Source organism: Narcine bancroftii, chromosome 1 (genome assembly GCF_036971445.1).
Source record: "Narcine bancroftii isolate sNarBan1 chromosome 1, sNarBan1.hap1, whole genome shotgun sequence".
Classification (NCBI taxonomy): Eukaryota; Metazoa; Chordata; class Chondrichthyes; order Torpediniformes; family Narcinidae; genus Narcine; species Narcine bancroftii.
In genome coordinates this window covers 34,959,784-34,986,262 of record NC_091469.1, presented here as the reverse complement: position 1 = coordinate 34,986,262, position 26,479 = coordinate 34,959,784, and the positions used below count along the sequence as shown (strand labels likewise).

Genomic DNA, 26,479 nt, shown 5'->3' with positions numbered 1-26,479 from the left:
GTGGTTTGATGCTTCAAGACAATCCAATTAGCCAAATCATAATTGAGGCAGAGATTTCAGAGGAAGGTTTTTAGAATTTAAGGACTCAGAGGAATCACTTTGTTGATAGTTATCTAAAATATAGTTAGATACAATTTGATTTTGCAAAATGTTCACAAGATTGTTATAATTCTTTGTGGGTTTTATTTTCACAATTGTAAATATCCTTCCAGAAATCAATAATAGCTAGAATTGCCTCAGAGAGATTTATGGACTTTGAGTGGTGCTATCAGCTGTTGCTCAATTGGCAGTTAGATTGACTTTGAGGTAGAAGGTTAATATCTTGAATTCCTCCTTTGAGGATTAAGCACACATGTTTTGGATTGTGCTCCAGTACAATGCAACTTAAGTCCTGTATTAATGGAGGTAATGATTTATGTTAAGTGCAATCTCTATTTCACGATTTGGGTCGATGTGCAATATCCTAATTCAACTACTTTGAAAGAAGCACAGGCAAGGTCTGGACTATATTCATCCCCCATTATACATTATTTAAATAATTCAATTGAAAAGTTTATCAACCTGAAACATACACATTTATTCTCTCTCTGCTCACCTGAATGGTTGTGTATTTCCACATTTACTGATTATATTTTACAACACTGCAGCTGCAGTACTTTGTATTTGGATAGCTGAAAATGGATGTTGAAAGCATGCTCAGTGCAAATGGCTTTTTATACATTGACCATTGACAAAATAAAGAAATGATCATTAGCTGTAAATCAGTGTTGAGTTAATATTGCTGGTCTGTCTTCTTTAAAACATTTCACATTTCACTGAGAACTTATTTCCATAAGATTCTTTAAACCCTGTTTTTCCTTCTATATTGCTCTATCAGGAAAATTATAATCACTTACTCGGCTCCAATTGAACAATGGAAAGTTTACGTTTATTTATCATCTGATTGCACAGTACATCCTAGCAAAAGAGTGTTCTCTGGTCTTGGGTGCAAAAAAATGCAAACACACAACCAGACATAATACACAGAGATAAGTAATATTTAAGCAAATCAAATATGCATATATAAAAAGAAATAAATATTGTTTAATATACAATAGAGTTTCGGGGGGGGGGGGTTAGTGTGAGCAATTCATTTAATCGTTCAGTAGTTTCACTGCCCATGGGAAGAAGCTTTTTCTCAATCTGATACTGCTGATTCTGATACTCCTGTATCTCTTTCTTGATGGGAGTAGGTGAAAGATGCTGTGTGCAGGGTGGTAGGAATCCTTAATAATTTTGCACGCACTCTTCAAACAATGATCCCGTTAGATCATGTTGATGGGGGTTAGGGGGCTAGGGGCAGAGACCTCAATCAACATTTCTGCTGTTCTTGTAGTCCTGGGGATTGACCTCTGATCAAATTCTCTACAGCAACTGCAGCCAGACAGGACACTCTTGATAGAGCTCCTGCATAAGTTGACATGATGGTGGCTGGTAGCCTTGCTTGTTTCAGTGTTCTCAGGAAACACAGTCACTGTTACTCCTTTCCGATAGGTCACTGTTTATGTGGATTCCGAAGAACTTGGTGCTTTCTTCTCTCTCCACTGCCAAGCTGTTAATGTGTGATGCATTTGCTTTTAATCCTAGATCACTAAATCTGCATCATTGCCACTGATGCATCCCTCCCTCATCTTGCCGGAGAATGTTTGCAATAGCAACATGGTATTTGACTCTGTTCAGATACTCTCCAGCACAAAGAACATGTGCAGTGTTGCCTTCAATTGTTTAAGCGATTTTCTCAGTGACACCATCAAATTGTTCTTGAAATCCAGTTCTTGATATGCCTTCGGGTAATTCTCTCAATAGCTCCTCTGATGTTGCCTTCAGTTTCAGTTGATTAACTCAAGGTGATATGTGGCCTCATCTACATTGGAGAGACAGGATGCAAACTGGGAGATCACATCATTGAGTCCCTTTGCTCTGATTGCTGCAACAGCAAGGACCTCCCAGCGACCAATCACTAATTCCACACACATTTGCCTCAATGTTATGTCTATCCTTGGCCTCATTTATTGACAAATTGAGGCCATCCACAACAATATTTCATCTCCAACCCAACAGCATCAAAATCGACTTCTCCAATTTCTTTTTCAATCTTTTTATTGGTTTATACAAGTACAGCACAATGATGAAAAGGGAGCAAAACTGAAAATACAATATCACATATATATATATATATATATATATATCACACACACACACACATATATATATATATATATATTATAACATACATACATATATATATATATATATCTCTCTCTCAAGATAAAACTTCAAATAGTATAAAGTTGGTTCCCCCATCCACTGCAATGAGTGAAAAACAGAAAAGACAAAAATGTCGAAAAACTCACCTAAACTACTCTTTTTAAAAAAAACTAACCAAAAAAAATCTGAGCAACTTATCTTGAGGGTTAGATATATTTTGTAGCTTTTGATACAGTGAATCAAAAAAAACAGTTAAGAATATATCTCAACTGAAAGAGTGAGTACATCTAATTTCATTAAATACATTTACATCAAATGAAAAGAAGACATAAAAGCACCATCTGTATAATCAAATTTTACCAATGAATCAAATACACGATATTTTTTTTTTTCTAAACTGAAACAGGACATAATGAGAGAACCATCTAGAGCACACATGTTAAACTCAGGCCCGCGGGCCAAATTTGGCCCATGATATAATTATATTTGGCCCGCAAGATCATATAAAATATGTATTAGAGCCGGCCCGTTGGCTGCTGCACCAGTATAGCACATGAACAGCTAATACTACAAATCCCAGAATGCTTTGCAAATGCGTTGGCGCCGGCCCATCAGCCCGCTAATTTCCCCCACCTCCTCTCTTTACTTTCATTAGCATCTGCGACCTGTCGCCCAACTCACATGTAATAAACCCCTTACGAAAAATGGCCAAACGAAAGACAGAAAACAGGACCTTTCAAGACAGGAGGGAGGCCAACTCTGACCCCAGAGTTTGATGAACTTGCGTCTAAGAAGAGATGCCAAGTAACTGGTTTAGACCCAGGTGGATCAGAGTAAATCACAGTGTAGCAAGCTAAGCTTGGATTAATATTTTCTTTGGTTAACTTTGGACTGTTCATAGTTGAAAGATTGGAAAGATTGGATTTTCATTGAAAAAACAGGTGGGAGACAAACCTATTTGTCATTGAAGCAAGTTGTTTTTTTTTGACTTGTTGGCTTGTGAAAAAAAATACATTTAAAAGGAGCTTAAAGGCTATAGAGAAATATTATTTATTGAATATTTTATTTCTCATTTGTTAATGCTTCTTCTGGAAAGAGTTTAACCAAAACTATTATTAAACATTTATTTTAATAAAAAAAAGTTTAACATTACATATGTTGAAAGAAGAGAAAACATGCAGATGTTGTTGAAAATTTTCAATAAATATTTAGTTTGGCCCACGATTTAGTCCAAGTTTTTAAATTTTGGCCCTCTGTGAATTTGAGTTTGACACCCCTGATCTAGAGTCTTTCCATTTGAATATGATGACTCTTCCAGCCATCAATCTAGAGCCACAACCCTTTGTGCAGGTACAGAAAAATCCCTATGTCTGGTTCAAAAACCCTCAAAAGGCAGTTGTGGGATTGGGTCATAGATCCACCTGAAAATATATTATAAATTTCTTTCCAAGGGATTTCTAAGTGGAAAGATTAAAACCTTGTGTTTTTTTTTAAATCTTAGTTAATTTTGTACCTGTCTCTTGTGTAGTGTGACCATAGTGACTACCATGTAAAATGTCATAATATCTGTCCAGACTAATGGCTTGCTCATTATTCAATAACATGTGAAGGAAGTGTGAGCACCAGAATTTTTTCTGTGCATCTCTAAATACTGCTAGGTATATCTTTAAAGTTTGAGCTTCTTTATATATGTTTTTACCTCTATCATACATCATTATGAAGGTCTTAATGTAAAGATATGCAAAATGTTTATTCATTTTATCAATGAATTAAAGTTACACAAAATAGCAGTCACAAAGTTTGAATTATTGGATTAGAGAAAACAAAATTTGGAATATCATTGCTCATGCTTTTGGAAGATGATCTTTGAAATTAGGATATTTTAGAATAAGGAAAGTGTTGTCTATACTAAGGATGGACAAGACCAAAACATGTGTCAATGTAGCAATATCAGACTTGCATCTGTCACAGGTAGAGTTAATAGCCACTTCAGGAAGATTATGCACCAGCAATCGCTGGCACATTTAGGTGGCCATGGAGTGAATGCCTTTCTGACACTTGAACATGCCAGCTGACTGATAGCTGTCTAGCAGCAAAAGGCGGCTACTCGAGACAGTGGCCTTGTCCCACCCACGCTGCCTTGATGTTATTTACAGCATGTCAAGACATGACTGAAACAAATTAAGCATGACTTTACTCCCACTGCTGGTCTCTCTCCCCCCCGCTCACCCGACTCGCACTGACAGTGCCTCTCCCGCTCGCCCGACTCATGCTGTCGGTGCCTCTCCCGTCACTCACCTGACTCCCGCTGCCGGTGCCCTCCCCCCGCTTGCCTGACTCCTGTTGCCAGTGCCCTCCTCCTGCTTGCCTGAATCCCGCTGCCAGTGCCCTCCTCCCGCTTGCCTGAATCCCACTGCCAGTGCCCTCCCCCCGCTTGCCTGACTCCCACTGCCAGTGCCACCCCCTCGCTCGCCCAACTCACTATTCGAACCAAGAGTCGATGGCTGATGTCACTACGACGTCATCAGCCCACCCCCTGGCAGCCCAGCTGCTTTCAGCTGCAACAGAGGATACTCTAAGCAGGATATTATACCTTCTGGAGAAGGGTTAGGTGAGTAGACCTCCTGCCAGCTTCAGATGGCCACAATACAGCCGCACAGGAGTATAATGTACGGCTTTACAGTCGGGTTTTGTGGCCATCTGAAGGTGCCTAATATTAGAAAAGATACAAGCAATTTTATTTTTGGACATGTGAACAAGATGCACCATTTTGAATTGGATTAATGAATGACAGGCACATTTTGAAGATGTCTTTATCAGTTAAAGAATTTTGTCCCATAGATCTTACAATAAGGGTCTTGTAAGTTTCAAACCTCAAACCTTTTTAATCATACCATGAAGTACTGGATGTAATTTCAATAATCGATCATATATAATTCCAATTAATCCTTTCTGAATTGAAAAAATATTATCAACTAGATTAGGTGTATATACCATATTAACAGATTTTCCATTTGTATTTAAGAACTTTCTAATCTGTAAATATATTAAAAAAATGAATATTTGGTAAGTTATATTTACTTGCAAGCTGTTCAAAAAATATTAAACAACCTTAAATAAATTTGCAAAATAAATAATATCTTTGATTGTCCATAGAGAAGGATTAATCAATAATTGATGGTTAAAAAAAAATTATTAGAGACAGGACTAGATAAGACAAAGATTTTTAAATTAAAACATTCCTAAATTGGAACCAGATTGCATTAGATGTGTCCTCATTAACCTTAAAAAAAATTATCTACCTCTCTTCCATTTAAAGAGGCTCCTGAATACTGCTGTATAGATTTCAATTCTAAATCAGTCCACAATGGAAGAATAAAAAATCCAAATTTAGATAACGAATATTAACAGCCAATTAATAAAATCTAAAATTAGGTAGGGCCATACTACCAAAAATGAAATTTACAAATTCTAGAGTTTTGCTATTCCAAATAAAGGAAGAAACTTTTGAGTCAAGGGAAGAAACTGGAATTGCTTGAAATAGATATAAAAACGTAGGTAATATTAACATTTTAATTGAATTAATATGACCTTGTGGTGGTGCACATCCTCATGGTGAACTGGCCCCACTTGTATCACCACGTGGTGGGGCAGCCTTGGGGAAATAGCATCGTCAGAGGTTTCTCTCTGACTCCAGCAGCCCTTCCAGCGCACACCCTGGGCAGCGATTATGATGTCACAATACACCAAGGGACTGAGCTCATGCTGCCCTTAAAGGGACGGGCTGAATTTGAATAAAAACAGTCGTTAATGACCCTTAACTTGGTGCCTGTGTTTCTTCCACTGCTCACACTGCCACAGTGGTGACCCCGATGAGCCCAGATGTTTTTCTGGACTCAAAACACCATGGATTCAGCAGAGGTTAATGCCGTCTCCATCAAGCTTTCTCCCTTTTGGACCCACTGACCGGGAACATGGTTCAGGTAGGCGGAAGCACAATTTCAACTCCGCAACATCTCCTCAGACACCACGATGTTCTATCATGTCATGAGCTCTCTGGACCAAGATACGGCAGCGAGGGTGGACGACATCATCTACCACCCACCGGCTATGGGCAAGTACACCTGCTGCTTGGAACTTTCGGGCCAACTCCCCAGCAACGGGCTTCCAGGCTCTTTCACCTAGATGGGCTTAGGGACCGTAGTCTGTCGGTGCTGATGGACAAAATGCTGGTCCAGGTGGAACACCACAAGCCTTGTTTTCTCTTCCGCCAGATATTCCTGGAATGGTTGCAAGAGGACATCCAGCTGCTCCTCACAGATGAAGACTTCTCGAACCCGAGGAGACCAGCAGCCCATGTGGATGCCTTCTGGCGCAAAAAGAAGGAGAACGAGGCATCCCTCAACCAGGTGGCACGATCAGGAACCAGCCGACAGCAAGCCACTTCCAAGACCAAGCCGGAGGAGGGCCAGTCAACCTGGTGTTTCTACCACCCACTGGCCCAAGCCTGTAATTGCCACCAGCCCTGAGATGTTTCAGGGAAATAATCAGGCCAGCCGCTGTTGATGGCTGCGATGGCTGGCCACACAAATAGCCTCCTTCATGTAATGGACAAATCCACCGGCTACCAATTCCTGGTGGACACAGGGGCTGAGCTCAGCATCCTTACCCCAAAAGCATTAGAGACTTGCACCCGATCTCGAGGTCCAACACTGTGGGCGGTCAACGGCTCAACCAAAAGGACCTATGGCACCCACAGGGCACAGATCCAGACCAGGAAGGATAAGTTCCACTGGAGGTTTGTCCTAGCCTCCGTGAGCACCGTGCTGTTAGGGGACGACTTCCTCAGAGCTCACGGTCTACTGGTTGACATGAAGGGTAAAAGGCTGGTCAACGCCCGAATGTTCCACTCCACCCGAATAGACATAGCACAAGCCCGCAGACCTGAAATTGCTGCCACCAGGGACGAGTTCGACAAGATCCTCCATGAATTCCCCACCATCTTAAAGCCTCAGTTCAATGCTGCCCTGCCCCAGCATGGGGTCTTCCACCACATCACCACACAGGCACCCCCACTGCACACTAGACCCAGATGGCAGCCACCTGAGAAGCTCCAGTAGACAACGGAGGAGTTCTCCAGGCTCCAGGAACTGGGAATCATCCAGCGCTTGGACAGTGCCTGGACATCACCGCTCCATATGATACCAAAATTGTCCAGGGGCTGGAGACTGTGCGGGGACTACCATCAGTTGAATGACACCACCACGCCCAACAGGTACCCACTGCCCCACATACAGGACTTCTCTGCAAACTTCCACGGTGCACGGGTCTTCTCCAAAGTGGACCTTATGCGGGGATACCATCAGATCCCGGTGCATTCACATGACGTGGGTAAGACGGCCATTATCACCCCTTTTGGCCTCAAGAGTTTCTGCGTATGTCCTTTGTTCTAAAGAACATGGCCCAAATGTTCCAGCGCTTCATGGATGTGGTTGGAAAAGACCTGGACCGTGGCATATTCTCATTGCCAGTCGCAACCATGATGAACACAAAGCCCACCTCCGCACACTCTTTGCCCGGCTGGTGGACCTCAGCCTCAGGGTCAAAGCAGCCAAATGTCAGTTCAGCAAGGAGTCCCTTCAGTTACTGGGCACACCATTTCTGCGGCTGGGGCCGCACCGGCGCCGGAGAAGGTAGTGGCCGTTCAACAATTTCACAAACCTTCCACCCTGAAAGGCCTCCAAGAGTTCGCGGGGATATGAACTTTTACCATCATCTCACCCCTGAAACCACGCGCACCATGCGCCCATTGTTCGCGCTCATGGCCACCAAAGAAAGGACTTTATAATGGTCAGAGGAGGTGGACAGGGCTTTCATCATACAAAGGAGGCTCCAGCCAGCACCACGCTACTGGTGCATCCGCGATCAGAGGCACACATGACGCTCTTCATGGATGCCTCAGCTATGGCAGTGGTGGGGGGGGGGCTTCTGGAACAGTGGCTCAATGGACAATGGCACCCACTGGCCTTTTTCAGCAAGCAGTTGCACCCACCAGAGCTCAAATAGAGCACCTTCGACCGGGAGCTCCTGGTGCTCTATTTGGCCATCTGCTACTTCCTAGAGGGCAGGCCATTCACAACCATCATGGATCATAAGCCCCTCACTCAAGCACTGGTGATGGCCAAGGATCCGTGGTCTGCCAGACAGCAGTGCCACCTCTCGAATGTGTCTGAGTTCTTGACCAACATCCGACACAGGGCTGGCAAAGACAATGTAGTGGCGGATGCTCACTCACGTCCAGCCATCAACACTCTCGCACCTGGCCTGGATTACGAGCAACTGGCTCAGGCACAGAGGAATCATATGGAGATGCAGGCCTTGCGGGACGCCACCTTGGGCCTCAAATTCAAGGATGTCCAGGTCCGCAGCAGCCCGGAAACATTGCTCTGTGACATCTCAACAGGCATGCTGCGCCTGTGGTCCCGCCGCACTGGAGGGTGAAGGTCTTCTGTCTGATCCACGATCTCACTCACACAGTGGTAAAGACAACTGTGCAGATGGTCGCGGAGCAGTTTGTGTGGCACGGGCTGAAGGAGGTGGCAGAACTGGCCAGGAACTGTACCAGGTTCCAGACCTCCAAAGTCCAGTGACACATGCAAGCCCCCATCCAGAACTTCGACCTGGTAGTTCACATATTTCAACACATCCACGTTGATGTCATCAGGCCCCTGCTGGTGTCCAAGGAGGCTTGTTACCTCCTCACGCTGGTGGATAGGGCCACAAGGTGGCTGGAGGCCATCCCGATTAATGAGACCTCCGCGGAGATGAGTTACAGAACTCTGGTCAGCCAATGGATCGCCCGTTTCCAAGACCCAGCACACATCACTAGCTACAGAGGGATGCAGTTCACGTCTGCCCTCTGGACTCAGCTGACGAAGCTCCTGGGGGTCAAGCTCCACCCACAGTCCAACGGGTTGGTGGAGAGGTTCCACAGGCACCTGAAGGCATCGCTTATGGCCAGGCTCTCCAGACCAGATTTGGCAGATGAACTACCCTGGGTCCTCCTCAGGATAGGACAGCACCCAAGGAGGGCCTGCAGGCTTCAGCAGTGGAGATCATCTATGGCACATTTACTGCCAGGTAAGTTTTTGGCCCAGACCCTGACACGACGACCACTGACAAAAACCTGCTGGCAGATCTACGCAGGTGATTGGCCTCCCTAGCTCCCCCACCACCGGCACGCCATGCACCCAGCCATTTCATCTCCCCAGAGCTTGACTCAGTTTGTTTTCGTGTGGAGGGGACCACTAGGTGCCCTGCTACAGTAACCGTAGGAGGGGCTATACAAAGTCTTGCACCAGTCTGGCGGAACCTTCACCCTGTATGTTGTGGGGAGAGAGGAACTTTTTACAGTGGTCTACCTGAAGGCGGCCCATCTGGACTTATCACAGCCCAAATGCCGGGGCCGGTCGCCAAAGCAACAGGATGCATAGCCATTTCTGGGGGTGGGGGGGGGGGAAGTTGTGTCACGGCACACGTTGTCACGGCGAACTGGCCCCGCTTGTATCACCACGTGGCATGGCAACCATGGGGGAAATAGCATCGTCAGAGGCTTCTCTCCGACTCCAGCAGCCCTTCTTCCAGCGCACACCCTGGGCAGCGATTATGATGTCACAATGAACCAGGTGACTGAGCTCATGCTGCTCTTAAAGGGACGGGCTGAATTTGTATAAAAACAGTCGATAATGACCCTCAACGTGGTGGCTGTTTCTTCCACTGCTCACACTGACACAACCTATTAAACAATAAAGGAGACCATCTAGAAAAAGACAACCTCACATATTCCACTAGAGGAGAAAAACAGAGTTTATATAAATCTTTAAATTGTTTAGTAATTTTAACCCCTATTTTGAAAGAATAGTAATTTGGTCTTATAACCAGAAAATCTGCTAAGAATTTAACTTATTTTGTTTGTTTATTTAATATTTCAGTGTGAACTACCCCAATAACAATAGCATTAAAATATACACAGTGACATTTTTTCCCCATTTTTCCTCCCACCCTCCCCACCCCATAACAAAGTAAAAGAAAAAAAAGAAAAATTAAAAATAAACAAACAATAGAAGAATATTTTAAAAATTATGTCTTAAATTTTATATTTAGGTATTTTTATATTTGTCATTTATCATTTTAAGATGTGGAGATTTGAAATTGGTAGTTTCTAGTATGCTCTATGTATGGTTTCCACATTTGTTCAAATAAAGTAGATTTGTCTTTTAGATTGTAGGTTATTTTTTTCTAATGGAATACACTTGTTAATTTCTATTCACCATTGTTGTATTTTGAAGGTAGCTTCAGTTTTCCAAGTTGTCATTATGCATATTTGTGTTGCTGTGAGTGTCATCATAATAAATCTTTTTTGAGTTTTGTCTAATTTTAGGCCTAATTCTTTGTCTTTTATGTTGTTTAACAGGAAGATTTCTGGATATTTTGGAATCCTATTTTTTGTAATTTTATTTAATATTAAGTTTAAATCTTCCCAGTTTTATTTTAACTTTTGTACATGTCCAAATTGCGTGTAAAATTGTTCCAATTTCTTGTTTACAACAGAAACATCTGTCTGACATTGTTGGATTCCTTTTTATTAAAAAAAATGTTGTGGTGTCACGTATAATCGATGTAGCCAATTATATTGAATCATATGAAATAGAGTATTTATTGTATTATTCATGGTTCCTGTGGATAGTTTCTCCAACATTTCATTCTTTATTTGCATTTTTAAATATTTTTCCCAACCTTGTTTAGGTTTGTACACTGTTTCATCTTTTTCCTTGTATTGCAATTTTCTGTACACATTTGTAAAAAAAATTTTCACTATTGCTTTGTCTGTAATTAAAAATTCATAACAGCTATTTTCAGAAAATCTTAACCTTGTTCTCAGTTTTTCATTTAAATAAGTTTTTAACTGATAGTATGAAAATATTGTGCTATGTGATATTCTGTATTTGTCTTTTAACTGTTCAGATGTTAATAAATTATTTCCCAAAAATGAATCTTATTTTAGTTCCTTTTCTCGCCCATCACCCATACTCTAAAAAAATAAATTGTCTATTGTAAAAGGAATTAATGGGTTCTGCATTAGTATCATTTTTGGTATTTGATAATTTATCATCTTTCATTCCTGATGTATTTCCTTCCATGTTTTTAGTAATATGATGTAATATTGGTAAGTTGTGGTGTTGTACTAGTTTTACAACCCATTTATGAATTACATGTTCTGGAACTTTTTCTCCTAATTTATACAATTCTATCTTGAGCCAGTTTGGTTTTTCACCGGTCTGATAAAATTCTGATAGTTGTGCTGGTCTATAATAATTTTTGAAATTTGGTAATTGTAGTCCTCCTTGTTTATACATCTGTATTAATTTTTCTAAAGCTCCTCTTGATTTTTTTACCCATCCATAAAAAAATTCTTATTAATTTGTTTATTTTCTTAAAAAAATTCTGTCAAGGAAATCGGTAATGTTTGAAATAGATATTGTATCCGTGGAAATTTTTAAAATCTTTTTTAAAAAAACTTTGCATTTTTTGTCAACAAAGCCAATTCATTCTTGCAAGATGGTCACCACTCTCATTGACTATGATTGATCATATTAATTCAGTTAAAATGAATGTTCTACCAAAATTGTTATACTTCTTTCAAGCACTTCCAACATTTATTTCAATTATTATGTCATATATATGGAAAAACAAAAACAAAAGGTATGTCCAGAACTCTAGAAATAATGGGGAATTAGCCCTATCCAAATTTCCAGTTTTACTGCTGGTACACAATCCTGTATCCAGAACCCTTGGGGGACAGTGTGTTCCAAATTTCAGATTTTTCCAGATTCAGGACAAAAGCCAGCTGCCCCAGATTTAAGCCCACCCGAATTGTGCTGCCCTGTCCACCCCCTTCCAGTCACACTTGCATTTCTCTCCCCCTTGCCCACACAAGTCACGCTGCCATATCTCTCTCACCACCCCCCCTCCCCCACCGCCCACTGCGCTGCTGTTTCTCTCTCTCCCCATCTGCTGTACCAGCGCCAGAAAAATAATTGCCAGTTTTTGGAGCTTTCCAGATTTTAGATGTCAGGATAAAGGATTGTGTACCTGTACTGGGCTATAAACCCAAGAAATGTTACTATTGTTGCAATGTGAAAGGAAAGATGGTTGAGATGGAGTTGAAATCCATCAGTAATACCTTCCTATGTGTAGAATTGGGGTCATCTTTACCTATCTTGATTCAAAAATTGTCCAAAAACTAATAATGAAGTAATTTTCAACTCTACTTATGTGAAATTATCTCTGACAATCTTTAATAGAACTCGACTGTAGATAGGGACTGTGGAGGCGCACATCACTTGTGGCAAACCAGCCCCACTTGTATCGCCACACCAGTGGGGCATCTACAAGAAGATGGCACCATCAGGGGACCTCCGTGCCTCATGGTATAGGGCAAAGCAAGTGCCTCGGGCAAGTGAGATAACATCACTGCCGATGCGGGGTGGAGCTCACACTCCCCCTTAAAGGGCGCGCGAAGTTTGAACAAACAATTTGTTTGAAACCCCATCATGTTAGTGATGTGTTTGATTCTGTGTAGCAGCCATAACAACTTCATATGAACCAGAAAAAGTTCACTATTATGAAGGCTTAATTAATATCCAGAGAGAACTGAAATGAGAAAAAAAAAACAATGTAGCTGGGATAGATCTTTCAGGATCTAAAACAAACTAATAGATCATCTGCATAAAAAGAAACTTTATAAATTAGTCCATTTATGGCAATTCCTTGAACCTCATGACTGTCACTAAGCACTATTGCCAGAGGTTCTAAAGCTAGATCAAATGGTAAGGGGTTAAGAGGACATCTCTGTCTAGTTCCCTCAAAGAGCCTTAATAAGGAGGGTTTGTTATTATTAATAACCACCATTGCTCAGAGGTAATGATAAATCAAAATAATTTATGATTATAAAGCTCATACCAAAATTAAATTTCCTTAATGTTTCAAATAAATAGTTCCACTCCACTCTATCAAAAACCTTTTCAGCATCTAGATAAACTAAACATTCTGGAATTATATCCAAAGGGGAATAAGTAATGTTCAATAAATCTACAGATGTTAAAATGTGAATAACAACCTTTAACAAATCCATTCTGATCTTTAGATATAACAGATTGAAGGATATTTGCCAACATAATGGCCAAAATCTTAGAAATTACCTTAAAATTTGCATTCAGCAAAGAAATTGGCCTACATGAAGTACATTCAGTCAGATCTTTATTTTTTTTTAAGGAATCAATGAAATTGACACTTTATAAAAAATTGTCAGTAAGGTCCCAGAAAAATGAAATTTTCAAATACTTTACATAGTTGAGGGCCAAGTAAATTAGGAAATGATTTTTTTTAAAAAATCCAATGTAAAGCCATCTGAACCTGGGGTTTTGCCAGATTGTAGAGAAGAAATAGCTTGGGAAACTTCCAAATCTAAAATTGGAGCTTCCAACAAGTTTTAATCCTCTGGTGATATTTTGGGGATATTCAATCATTGCAAGAATCTTTCCATTGAAATAGAATTATCAAGAAATTTAGATTTGTATAGATATGAATAAATTACTGAAATACTATTAATTTCAGCATGATCAAAAGTAAAGTTTCTATCCTTCTTATGCATCTTTGCACCTTGTCTGTTAGATGTTGCTGCCTTCAGTTGACTAGCTAACAGCTTACCTGATTTTTTGCCATGTACATAAATCCAATTTCTATTAAGCCCCATCTTCTGATCTCTCTTCCCCTCATCTTTGTCTTCTTTCCTCAAGCTCACCAACCTCTTCCCCTCATTCTCTCATCAGAAAGCAATCCCTCAGCACTTTGCCCTCTCCCTCTATCACTTCCCAGCTTCTACCCTCCCACCTATATCCACCTATAATATTTTGCCTATCAGTCTGTGCTCCTCCCCCTTCCCTGTTCCCACAATTCCACCCCACCTTTTTAATCAGACATTGGCCTTATTTTTGGATGACGCCTGAAACATTGACTGCCTTTTACTTCTTGATGCTGTCTGACCTGTTGAGTTCCTCCAGTGCTTTTGTGTACTGCACTCAACTAGATGCCAGCATCCGTAGATTCTCTCATTTACCATTAAAAAAGCAGGGCTGGGAAAAGGGGAAGAATAGAGGGAGGAAAGAGAGATTGAGAATTCATTACCTGAAATTAGAATATTCTATATCCATATTATTGGGTTGTAGACTGCCCAGGCGGAACAGGGCGTGTGGTTGTTGCAACACCAGTACATCACCAGTGATTGGAACCAGGGTTAGAATTATGCAGTCTGGAAGGAGTTTGTACATTCTCCCCGTGTCTGCATTGTTTTCCCTGGGGATTCATGATGTTGTGCCAATCCAATATACACTTACCTCGAAGAAATCTAAACACGCCCTACCTCATTACCCTCTATTTTTCTTTCATCCATGTGCATATCAATTGGATGGTCTGTAAAATGGTCCTCAAGTCAGCGTTTGGCCACATCAGTAGCACCAAAGGTGAGAGGAGGCGCATGTGAATTTTTGCCTCTTGTGGAAAGGCTGTTTAGGATCCTGAATGGTTGAGATGTATGAGCAAGTCTCTGTTTATACCACTATTCCCACCTTCTCTTCTCATCAGATTCCAGCATTAGCAGCCTTAGTGTTCTTATCACCCACCCCAACTATATGACATATTTGGTTTTACTAGCCTCTCTCTCCCTCTTTCTGCCACCTGTCTATCCTTTGTTTCTGTCCATCATGCTTCACCCCTCCCCTCCTGGCCTCTTTGCATCGACTTCTCTGTGCTTTTAACCAATCTTGGCTTGAAATATTGCTTTTCTCCCATTGATGCTCGTGACCGATCGAGTTCCCTCAGCAGGCTTCTTTAATTCAATGTCATTTCGTAAATCAATATTGTGTGGAAATTTAGGAGTATAGAACTCGTTTGCCTGGATTTTGTGATCAAAGGTGGCATAGCTTGCCACTATTATCCAAACTCAATGTGAACATTTCTTATTCATATCTCACAGCAGGAATTTGCTGGAGGAATATATTTGTATGTGTGCATTGGGGAGGGGATTGGAGTTTGAGGGATGGAAGATAGGGGAACACGTGATGGGGCCTTAGGAATTTAATATGCTCCAAACCTCCTGAAAAAAAGCATTGACTATGGTGAAGGTCATAACCCTTCACCCAATTGGCTGTCAAAGTATTACATTTATAGCAATGCAAAAATATACAAACAAATTCCAAATTAACCACACACTTCCAGCATTCTTCTACTGGTGTTTCAGAATTCATTAACTCTGTTCTTTTTTTCCCCTCATTCGCTGGATACCCTTTTACTGTCCTCTCTCAGTCACCACCACCTTTTGAGCCAGTCAACTTCTCCTCATCTCCCTCAGGTTTTCTGGTATCCTCTCCCTCTAATGTCTGCAGCTTACAATTCATTTCATTTCTTCCATTTTTCTGTTCTTATGAAAAGCTACGGATATCAAATGTTAACCTTGTCTTTTTCTCGTGCATTTTCAGGACTCTGTTGTCAGCAATATGTAAAAAAAAAATCAGCATTTACTTCCTATTCTTAACTGCTCTTAAGAGAGTGTAGATGAGCTGCATTCTTAAACTACTTCTGTCCTTCTAATAAATGTATTTTGATAGCCTGCTGTATGTCTAAGTTTAAAAATTAAAAAGCACACTATCAGGCCCTTCAGGTACACAAGTCCGTGACACCCCAAATACCCAATTCACCTACAGCCCTTGTACATTTTGGAGGGTGAGAGGAAACTAGCCATCAGAGGAAACCCATACAGACATAGGGAGCATGTACAAACTCCTTACAGACAGCACTGGATTCAAATCCGGGTCACTGATTCAGTAGTAGCATTATGTTAACTGTTAGGCTACCTGTCGGGAAGAAGTTCCAAGATTTAGATCCTGTAATATAGTAAGAACTAGCGATCTATTTCCAAATCAAGATGCTGTGCAATTTGGAGTTCAATCAGGGGTTAGTTTTGTTGAACCGTTGCATTTACCACACTTCCCCTCTTTGGTGGTAGAAAGGGGTCTGGGAGCTATTACTGAGGTAAACTGTGTGCATTTTGTCGATGCCACTCTGCATTAGTGATGGATAGAATGAAGGTTCAAGGTTATTCATGGGATGTCAGTCAAGAAGGTTGCATATCCCTGGATGGTGTGAGCTTCTTCAGAGTCGTTTTCTGATATATTCCTTCTGGATCACAAGAGTTCAGCCCCGGCTGATCTTAGTGCCAATTTATTTCCTGTCATGAAGGCTGCATCTTGAGCTCTTTGGAGTGACAGATCTATGACCAACCATGATTTCTGGTTATCCCTGTTTATGTAGTCCTTGTTGTCCATTTGCACCCCATTCCAAAGGCCGAAGAACTATTCCAAACATTAACTTGAGGACAAAAGTTCACTAAACTGGACCCATCACAGGCCAACCAACAGGTGGAGTTAGACTACCCGGAAATAGCTCCCGGAAATACGTAACCATAAACACACATTTGGGATTATTTACCATATCCCATATGGGATATCAGCAGTACCAGCCATATTCCAAGCAATTATGGACAAGTTACTTCAAGGACTCAGTGTAGGATGCTACTTAGATGACATCATCATTACCAGCAGGGATGAAATCGTGCATCTAATTACCCTAAATATCATTCTGAATCAACTACAACAGGTAAAATCCTGTCTATGAAAAGACAAATGTGTGTTCATGGCACCATCGGTGACATATTTAGGACTCACCATCAATAAAGAAGGGGTACAAAAGGACAAGTGTACAGAAGCTATATGGAATGCTCCCTACCTGACCAAAAAAATGGAACTACAATCAAAAACCATTATTGCCGACACATTCCAATATGCCTATATTATGTAATCCCCTGAATGAATTACTTAAGGAACTGAAATGGTACTGGAACACAAAAATCAAATGAGCTGTTGATGAACTAAAAACAATTTTAACAAGCAATAACCATATCTTAATTCATTTCAATCCAGACGAAGAACTAATACTGGCAGTAGATGCATCGCCCATGGGATTGGGTGCTGTATACTGTCATAGAAAACTGAAAAAGAGAAGAACTCATGGCATACGCCTCCTGACCACTAACTGTTTGTGAGTGGAACTAAGCTCAATTGGAAAGAGAGGGGCTAGCCATCATCTTAGAGGTAAAAAGATTTCACCAATACCTGTATGGACACAAGTCTACATTGGTGACAGACAACAAACCATTGAGTCTAATATTGGGATCAAAAAATGGAATACTGATGGTGGCGGCACCCCGAATTCAAAGGTGGCCAATGCCATTGGCAACATACAATTTTGATTTAAAACCAAAACCAGTGCTACAGAATAATCATGCAGATGCCTTCACCCGCTTACCACTCCCAGATGCAGAGCAGAACAAAACAATCGTAAATGGACATCAGAAGCAACAGAAATAAATCAAAATCAACAGTATCATCTTCTGACAACAGCAAAAGAGATCAGTAAGGAATCCCAGAAAGATATAATACTGTCCAGAGTATTCTCTTTCATGAAAAATGGCTGGCCAGAAGATCTAGAAGTGTCCGACAAAATGAAACCCTATTACACCAGACATGGCGAACTGTCTATCAAAGAAGGATGCCGACTATCGGGAACCCAGCCCATCATCCCAAGAAGTTGCAGCAAGATTTCATGGCCAAACTACACAATAACCACCCAGGGATAGTACGTATGAAAGCACTAGCCAAGATGTACATCTTATGGCCTTCCATAGGGGACGATTTTGAGCACACAATCAGAAGGTGGAGTGCATCCAGGAGGCACAACCTCAGGCAGAAGCAAACCCATGGAAATGGCCATCACAACCATGGCATTGGGTTCACATAGACATTGTGGGGCCATTCGTGGGAAAGAATTTCCTGATAGTAGTCGGCACACACTCGAAATGGCTGATTGTAATCCACATAAAAAAAACAAATGCGAGTCAGACCATTGGAAAAGTCAGAGGAGTTTTTGCATTATATGATTTCCCATTGAACTAGTCTCTGACAATGGCCTGCAATTGTTATCAATAGAATTCAAAGCTTTCATGCACAACAATAAAATTCACCACATACTCTCTGTACCAGACTATCCCAGTACAGAGAAGTGGAACGTTTCATACAAATTTTCAAGAAGGCCATGAAAATGAGATGAAATTCAGACTCATCATTGTCCCTTAAAATTGCCAATTCCCTGCTGAGTTAACGGAACACACCACACTCAACCACCAAAAGAACACCGGCAGAGTTGATGTTTCGGAGAAATCCAAGGGCCAGATGGTCAGCAATACAACAAAGTATCAGCCTCAGACTGCAAAAGACAGCTTCCACTAAGAGAGACCCAAAATCGATAGAAATGGAGGAACCAGTGTTTGGTGCAAGACTACCGCATCCACAAAGTTCCATGGGTGTGGGGAGTAGTCCTGAAAAACACATCCCATACTTATATCACATGCTAGTGGGGAAATGATATGGAAAAGACATTGACCAACTAAGACCGGTGGATGATGCAATGACACCTGAAACCGGAAAGGGCGGTGTGTTCAGTGAGTGTCCAGCTACCAGGAGAAGAAATTCCACCACATCGATGGGCAGAGAGAAGGGCCAAGACCACTAATCGAGAAGATACCATCAAGAAGGGCACCTGAAACGAGAGACCAGGCAAGCACCTCACTGAGTCTTCGCACCCCAACTCTGAAAAGACTGCCAAGATCATCTTCTCCACAGCCTAGTTCTATCCTGACCGATGAACCGGAACAGATCATGCCTAAAGCTTCTTTACAACAACAAAGTTCCCCGACCGATACCCTCTCTGTAGATCCAAACGAACCACACACCCACCAGAACATTTCAAAGACTATGTATGCTGGGTGGGGGAAGGGGAAGAGTTTTGGATATGACACCATTATGTGTACGCATTGATGTGGGGAATTGATTTATACTGAACAGTTCATAGTAATGCTTGTCAAATTTAATTAGTAAAGCATTGAGTTTTTCTGCATTGACATTGTGGCTGTTGTTATTTACAGTGGGGTGGGGGGGGGGAGGCTGAAACACAACACTGACATTTTTTTTTATTTTTATTTTTTTAATTTTTCACACTATGAACCATACTGACCAAAATACACAAATATTTCCCTCTTGAATATACATAGTGCCATTTTCTCCCCTTTTCCTCCTCCCTTCCCTCCCCCCTCCCCACCCACTCAACGTTCAACATATATAATACAATAACCCATTAAACAACGTCATCACACAATGAAATAAACAAGAAATTTGTGTCATCTACTTTTACACACTGGGTCAGTTCACCTCGTCTTCTTCTCCTTCTGTCATTTTAGATGGTGGAGGTCCACGGTAGGACTTCCCTGGTATGTTCCATGAACGGTTCCCAAACTTGTTCGAATACTATGATGTTATTTCTTAAATTATATGTTATTTTTTTTCCAATGGAATACATAAATGGGACCCAACAGTATGAAACAGGTGTTTTCACTGTAAGAAGGAAACGGGAATAACAGCACATGCAATTTGGGCATGTGAGAATGTGGAAAAGTTTTGGGAAGATCTAAATCAGGTAGTAAATAAAATCACAAAAAGCAATTTAGCAAAAAATCCAGAGATCTTTCTTCTAAGTAATATAAGTAAAGAACTTGGACTTGATTTGGATGGAGCACAAAAAAGATTTATCATGATAGCCTTAGCTGTAGCAAAAAAATGTATTATGTCAACCTGGAAATTAGAAGATAGCCTGAGAATACAGCAATGGTACAAAGAAATGAATAACACTGACATTCTTGATGCACTTGCTAATGTAGCAGGTCAGCGAGTTTGTGTACTCCTCAATGTTTACATAAGCCATTGTAGATGGCTGAAACAGCTCCAATCCATTGTCTCAAAGCAGTCCTTTAGCAGTCCAGAATGGTTAACTCTCAGTCTAACCCCAAAGCTGGTCTTCTTGCCACAATTCTGTCTTCTCGCACAGCATTTCCAAAGACCTCCCTCGTGTCTCCAGCGATCCACTCCACGGTTTATTACAGTCTAGCTTGCTTGCTTCACCATGTTAAAACCACTCAGCAACTTATCAGTCCAGTTTTCAAGTCAAGGTAATATTTTGTATTCCCTCTAGTGTTTCACAATTGTAATCAATAGGTGTAGGGACAGGATTTGACAGTTATACAGAGCCAAAGTAGTTACTGAAACCTCACCCATCACTATTTTAAAAAAAAATATGACAACAATTCATATGTAAGCAGTGGTATTAATTAGTTGAAGAGTATCAATTTGCTTGAAGATTATTTTAAACATTGGTGAGCAAGATGAAGATAGAAATGACATTGACAAATTCACTTTAAAGCAGTTTCCAGAATAAAAAAAACAATTGTGTCCTAACCACTTCAACTCTATGCATACAATGACAAGCCAATTGATTTTATGGCACCATAAATGGAGTCCTTGGGGATAAATGAGCTAACTTTGTGCTCATGGACAGCAATTCATGCTCAATAGTGGTCCTCAACTCGATGGGATTCAATAAGTGAAATAGTCTATTGTCAGTACAGGATACCACAGCTGGGGTAAAAGGGCATTGAAATTACAAGATAGAGGTGTGAGTGGATAAATCATCCCACTGAACTCAAACAATTTTTTGTGCATTTATAAAGTCAAAGATCAGGAGAAGAATCAGATAAGAATGTGATCTCACAGTGGTTTGTATAATGAATTCAAGCCTTATCTCCATCAGAATACAGATAAACACACACACAGACATATACACACACAGACATACACACACACACAGACATACACACACACACAGACATACACACACACACAGACATACACACACACACAGACATACACACACACACAGACATATATACACACAGACATATATACACACAGACATATATACACACACATTATCCACATGCGCATGCACATACAACCTTGCACACGGCACATACATATTATGTATGTATGCACATATGTATGTGCACTTCAACTAATCATAGCACTCAGTTTGTGCATGCAAATCATCTTGTTCTATCAACAGAAGCAGAAAATAATTAAAAATTATAAAGTTGAAGTCCTTCATTCACAATCAGTGGTTATCAAATGAGCCATGTGATCATTGTAACAAAATTCACATGAACGAAATGGTTGAACTCCAATCCAGCATGGACTTGCAAAGCCTTTGGATATTGCAAGGTGGTGAGCCATAAATCTAACTTGAAGGGTGTGTTCACATACAATTTTTTTCCCACTTAATTTTCCACAATAGCTAAACTTCCCCTTGCTCCTGCTATTTTATTTGTGAGGTTCAATTAATGAATGAACATGTATTTATTTGGAAGAAACATGGTGTTGTTATGAGTGAAATTAAAAATTCTTGGTTTGGACTCTAATCAAAGATCTAGTGGTTCTAACATAGAAGAATGGCCATGCTGTTATTTGCCTGTGCCAAATTTCCTACATTTGCCTCAGTTTAATTAGGACACTGTGGGTTTGTATCAAACATGACCCTCAGACCTTGACAAAGGAGTCAGCATGGAAATAGGGACAGAAAGGATTTAAGTACGTGGGGCTAGGAAAACACAGGGGAAATAGAACACATGGAAAATTTTAAAAACATCCAAGTTGGTCAGTGAAGACAACTGAGAAAAAACAAGAATACCTGACTGCAGTGAGCGGAAGACCATGGCAGAATCTTTCAGTCTGCCCATTGCTCGAGACTGGTTCAAACACCCTTCAGGATTTTTCCAAAATTATCTCCCCAGAGTTGCTTTGACCCTTTCAATGGAAGGATCTCTAACTTTAATATATATGCAAATTTTATGGATAGATGCAGGACGAGGAAAAAGCCACGAATGCATTAAAATTACTCTCAACTTTTCTGGGTACCGCTAAGAAATAAGGAAGAAGTATCAGAATAACAATTCATAAACATTGTTACTTAAGGAAGTATCCAATGCCAGATGGTGAGCTGTTTATTGATGCTTATTGTATGTGTTCAGGTGCTAAGAAAATGCTTATGCTAAAAGGGACAAAAAGCTTCATTGATGAAACACCATCAATCCAAAACATTGACCATGTTCATCAACACATGGTTGCTGCCTGACCCATTGGGTATCCCCAGACATCTGTTTCAGCATTGTTAATGTTTTACTTTTGAATTACAGTATGTTTTTAAAAAAATGTTGGCACATTGAAATTTGCTTTCCAGTAATGATGGAGGTGAGAACATGACAACCAAAGTCAATTTTAAATGTTCTCAGCAATTAATCTTTATTTCTTGTGCAACAAAAGGGGTCATCGGCACCTCACAAGGAAACTTTAGGCTGCTAATACCTTTGGTTCCCTCTTCCTTCTGCTTATTATGTCCTTTAGCTGATCACTTACAGGATATTAATAAAATCTAAATATTGAGTCATACATGTCGTGGCTCCAGATACTTTCAATTTAGCGGAAGTGTTTTGTTTTAATGACTATGAGTCTTTCTGGGAATTGAATTCCTTTGTGATGTGGGCCAGAGCAAATTGATAAAATGTTTTCAAATTGTCCACTCATGTTTAATCTATATCCAAAGATATAGACATCTCAGACTTCATACCATTAAACATGAGAAGAAATATATTCTTTATTTAAGACCATTTATGAAAGCAATGCAAGATATATTATTGTAGAATATGATTAGAAATAATTATTTCACATCATATTTTATCTTGTAATATTGAGTTTAACAAAGATTTTAATGTTTCATTGTCAAAGGAATTGTATAGAGCAGGGTATTATAGGTGTCCAGTTAAAAGCAGGGCCATGACCAGTGCTGGCTACTGGAGGCATTATATATATGGTACAGTAAAACCGCTAGTATTCGCCATCTGTGGGGATTGATAGATGCTAGATAAGTGAGTTTTCTCGTTGCTTGAGACTGCATATTACATGAATGGAGAACTAATGGAGAAACACACCAATTTTAAACTTCCATATTTTTTACCATTTATTTTCTGCTTTTTTTTGTTGGTTGATTGAGGTTGCCAATTGCTTGAATTCCTAATAACAAGGATTTTACTGTTTATAATTAAAACTGTATAAGCTAATGAACACCTTTTGCCTGTTGGCCTGTTCTCTCTATGCACTTTCTTTCCTCCTCCCCCAGCCTTTTAAGCATGTTGGCACATTGGAATTTGATCTCCAGTAAAGTTGGGGGTGATAACATGACAACCAAAGTCAATTTTAATTGTTCTCAGCAAAGTGAAGATAGAGGAAGGGGAGAGACTTGAAGCACACTTTGAGTACATGAGAACCGATCATAAATTAACCATTGGCTGGTAATTGAGCAGGTTTCTCCCTGCTTTTTCTTCAATACCTTGAGAAAAGGCTCAGGCCTGAAACATTAGTTATGTGTCTTTGCCTCCTTTGGACACTTTGGGACCTGCTGAGTTTCTGCAGCAATTTTGTGGATTTACATGGATTAATATTATGTTCGCAATGTTGACCTTTGCAAGTGAATATTAATATACAATGACAAAAGAGGGACTACAGTTTATAAGAATTCTGCCTTTTTTTTTAGTATTCCCCTCATAGAAATCTCAAACAACAAAAAAGGTTGGGGGCATGGCCTGATGCCATAGGGAGAAGACATGGAAAATGCCTCTCCTGACAGAATTAATTAGTACCCGACCTTTAATTTTTCTTTTACAAGTCTAACTGGTTTTAAAAATTTCTTAGGAGTCTCAGAAGATGGCTTAATTTTTTTTTAAATCCAGAACTTAAACTACAAAAAAATCAGCTGCAATTGAAGTTACTTTGCTGGAAGAATCAGGGCCTACCTTGAAGACTCAGCCTGTGAACCTGGTTCCTCTCCAGGTGCGTCCGATGAAGGCTCCGCGGGTAAGAATTCAGGCTCCAACGTCACCTTCTCAGAGAGCTGGGGAAGATGGCGCTGAAGCACAGAAGAAAACTACGGAGGTGATAGTAGGGACAATGCGCATGCATGGAACTTCACGCATGTGCGCCATAGAAGCAATCAAGTCAGAATCTATGGACCTGACTCCATCAAGAGTCACGGGTCAAACAAGGACTAAACAAAAATCCCACTCAGTTTCAGCCCCTGGCAACCTCAACGGGGGAGGAAGGTAATGATCTTGGAGTAGAAGAAAGTTTTTTTGCCATAGTCACAAGGAGATGAAACAGAAGAAGGAGGAGATCAATACAATCAAGGTAAAATGGGTACAAATGATGTACCCCAAAACCTCTTGACCCACAGATTTTGATAAGATTTTTGAAAAAATGTATTTAATTAGTCAGAAAATGGATGCAAATTTTGTTGAAGTGAAAGCAGGTTTTGTTAATCATTTGGGAACTATTAAAAGACTGTAATGAAGACAGATATGGCAAAATGTAATAAAATAGTTGATAAAATTAAAGTTCAAAAAATTTGAAGATGACTTCCAGGAATATCATAGGGAGGTGGAAAAATGTAAAGACACAGCTAATAAGAAGAAAGATTTATTGCAGAAAGTTGATGGGTTGGAAAATCAGAATTTTCACATGGTTTGAAGCTCGATAGACCGTCACACACGGTCTTAAGATAGGGAATGATTTTAAGAACGGCAGTTCAAAAAGTGAGGGAACAAGAGGACCTTTAGTGATCCAAAATAAAAGAGTATTTTTCTATGCAGATTTGAGTAATGAAATTGTTAAAAGAAAAAAAATTTAATCCAGCAAAATCAGTTTTGTGGAATAAGGGATATAAATTTGCTTTCGATACTCAGCAATCCTTAAAGTTTTTTTATGGACAATATTAAGTTCAATCTTTTGCTAATGAGTCTGAAGCTTTGGAATTTGCCAATTTGTTACCTAATATTATGGAGAATGGAGACAAACTTCTGTATCTCAATATGAAGGCGATCAAGAAAAATTGAAAGGAGGGACTTCACATGGAAGACAGCCGATTGAAGCTCAGATTGAAATTGATGATAATCAAATTAACAGAGACTTTGAAGAAGCTTATCATACTTGACTGATTGAAATTAAATTTTGATATTCTGTCTGATGGAGACAGATTCTCTTTTTCCCACCTTCCTCTTCCAAGGCCTCGTGCCACCAGTGGGAAGAGCCACTTCTCGTTATTAAGGGAGTTAATGCTGACTTAATCAGCGCTTTTGTTTATATACACATGCACTCACTCACACAACACACAGCTTGGAAGGAATTGCTAGAGCAGTTTACACACACATTTCAAAACAATTTTTGCAGGACCTTTGCAAAAGAGTAACAAATCATCAACATACAGCCTGCCTGGGAGAGCACGTGATTTTTGCAAGGAGTCAGAACAGTTTTGCTCTCAGAGAAGGCGGGTGTGAAACAGAGAGAGAGGAGACAGAAATCAGTTCTGGAAGAACAAAGCTGGCAAATCTTTGGAAGACTGTCTGGTCAAAGGAGAAGACTGGCTGCCTGAAAGGTGACCTGAAAGAAGGAGGATCACCTGGAGAACCCTGAAGGGGGAAAGTTTCGTCAGCAAGACTGATTGAGAAGGAATCAGTTGCAGATGTCCTAGAACAAAAGGAATCTCTCTCTGTAGACCAACAAGAACCCTCCCGAGTGATAACCATTTGCCTGTTAAGCACCAAAGACTGGTGAACTTTGTCAATGCCAACTTCTGTGCACAGTACAAGAATTGTCTGCAACCAGTGAAATTGGACTATGATCCAAATAACTTTTCTAAACTTAAATACACATTACACACACCTGCGCTTAGCATTAGAGGGGGGATTAAGTAGGTTAAGTAAGTTGATAGTAATAAGTTAAAGTCTAATTCTGTTTACTTGTTCAATTATAATTGAAAACTACTTTTGTTTAAGTATCCCTTTGTGTTGTGGTGCATATCTATTGCGGCTGGTTTTTGGGGTCCTTTGGACTAACATTTTGTATACTTTTGGGGATTCTTACTTTCTATCTTTGTGGATGGCATGTTTTCAAAATTGGCTGTGGAATTGGGATGATCTGGGATAGAGAGGAGAATTGAATATTTTTAAAATTACAATATGGCCATACAGGTACACAATCCTTTATCCGGACCTCTAAAATCTGGAAAGCTC

At 40.3% G+C, this 26,479-nt stretch overlaps 1 long non-coding RNA gene across 2 annotated transcripts in view; it reads right to left on the bottom strand.

The window, feature by feature from the left end:
* The window catches only part of LOC138765387 (uncharacterized), a 120,234-nt gene extending 114,307 nt beyond the window's left edge, over positions 1-5,927 (bottom strand). For both annotated transcript variants that reach the window (XR_011358558.1, XR_011358557.1), the window contains exon 1: positions 5,839-5,927. This is a non-coding gene — a long non-coding RNA (uncharacterized lncRNA). The remainder of the gene's footprint in view (positions 1-5,838) is intronic.
* Between the last annotated feature and the right edge of the window lie 20,552 nt (positions 5,928-26,479).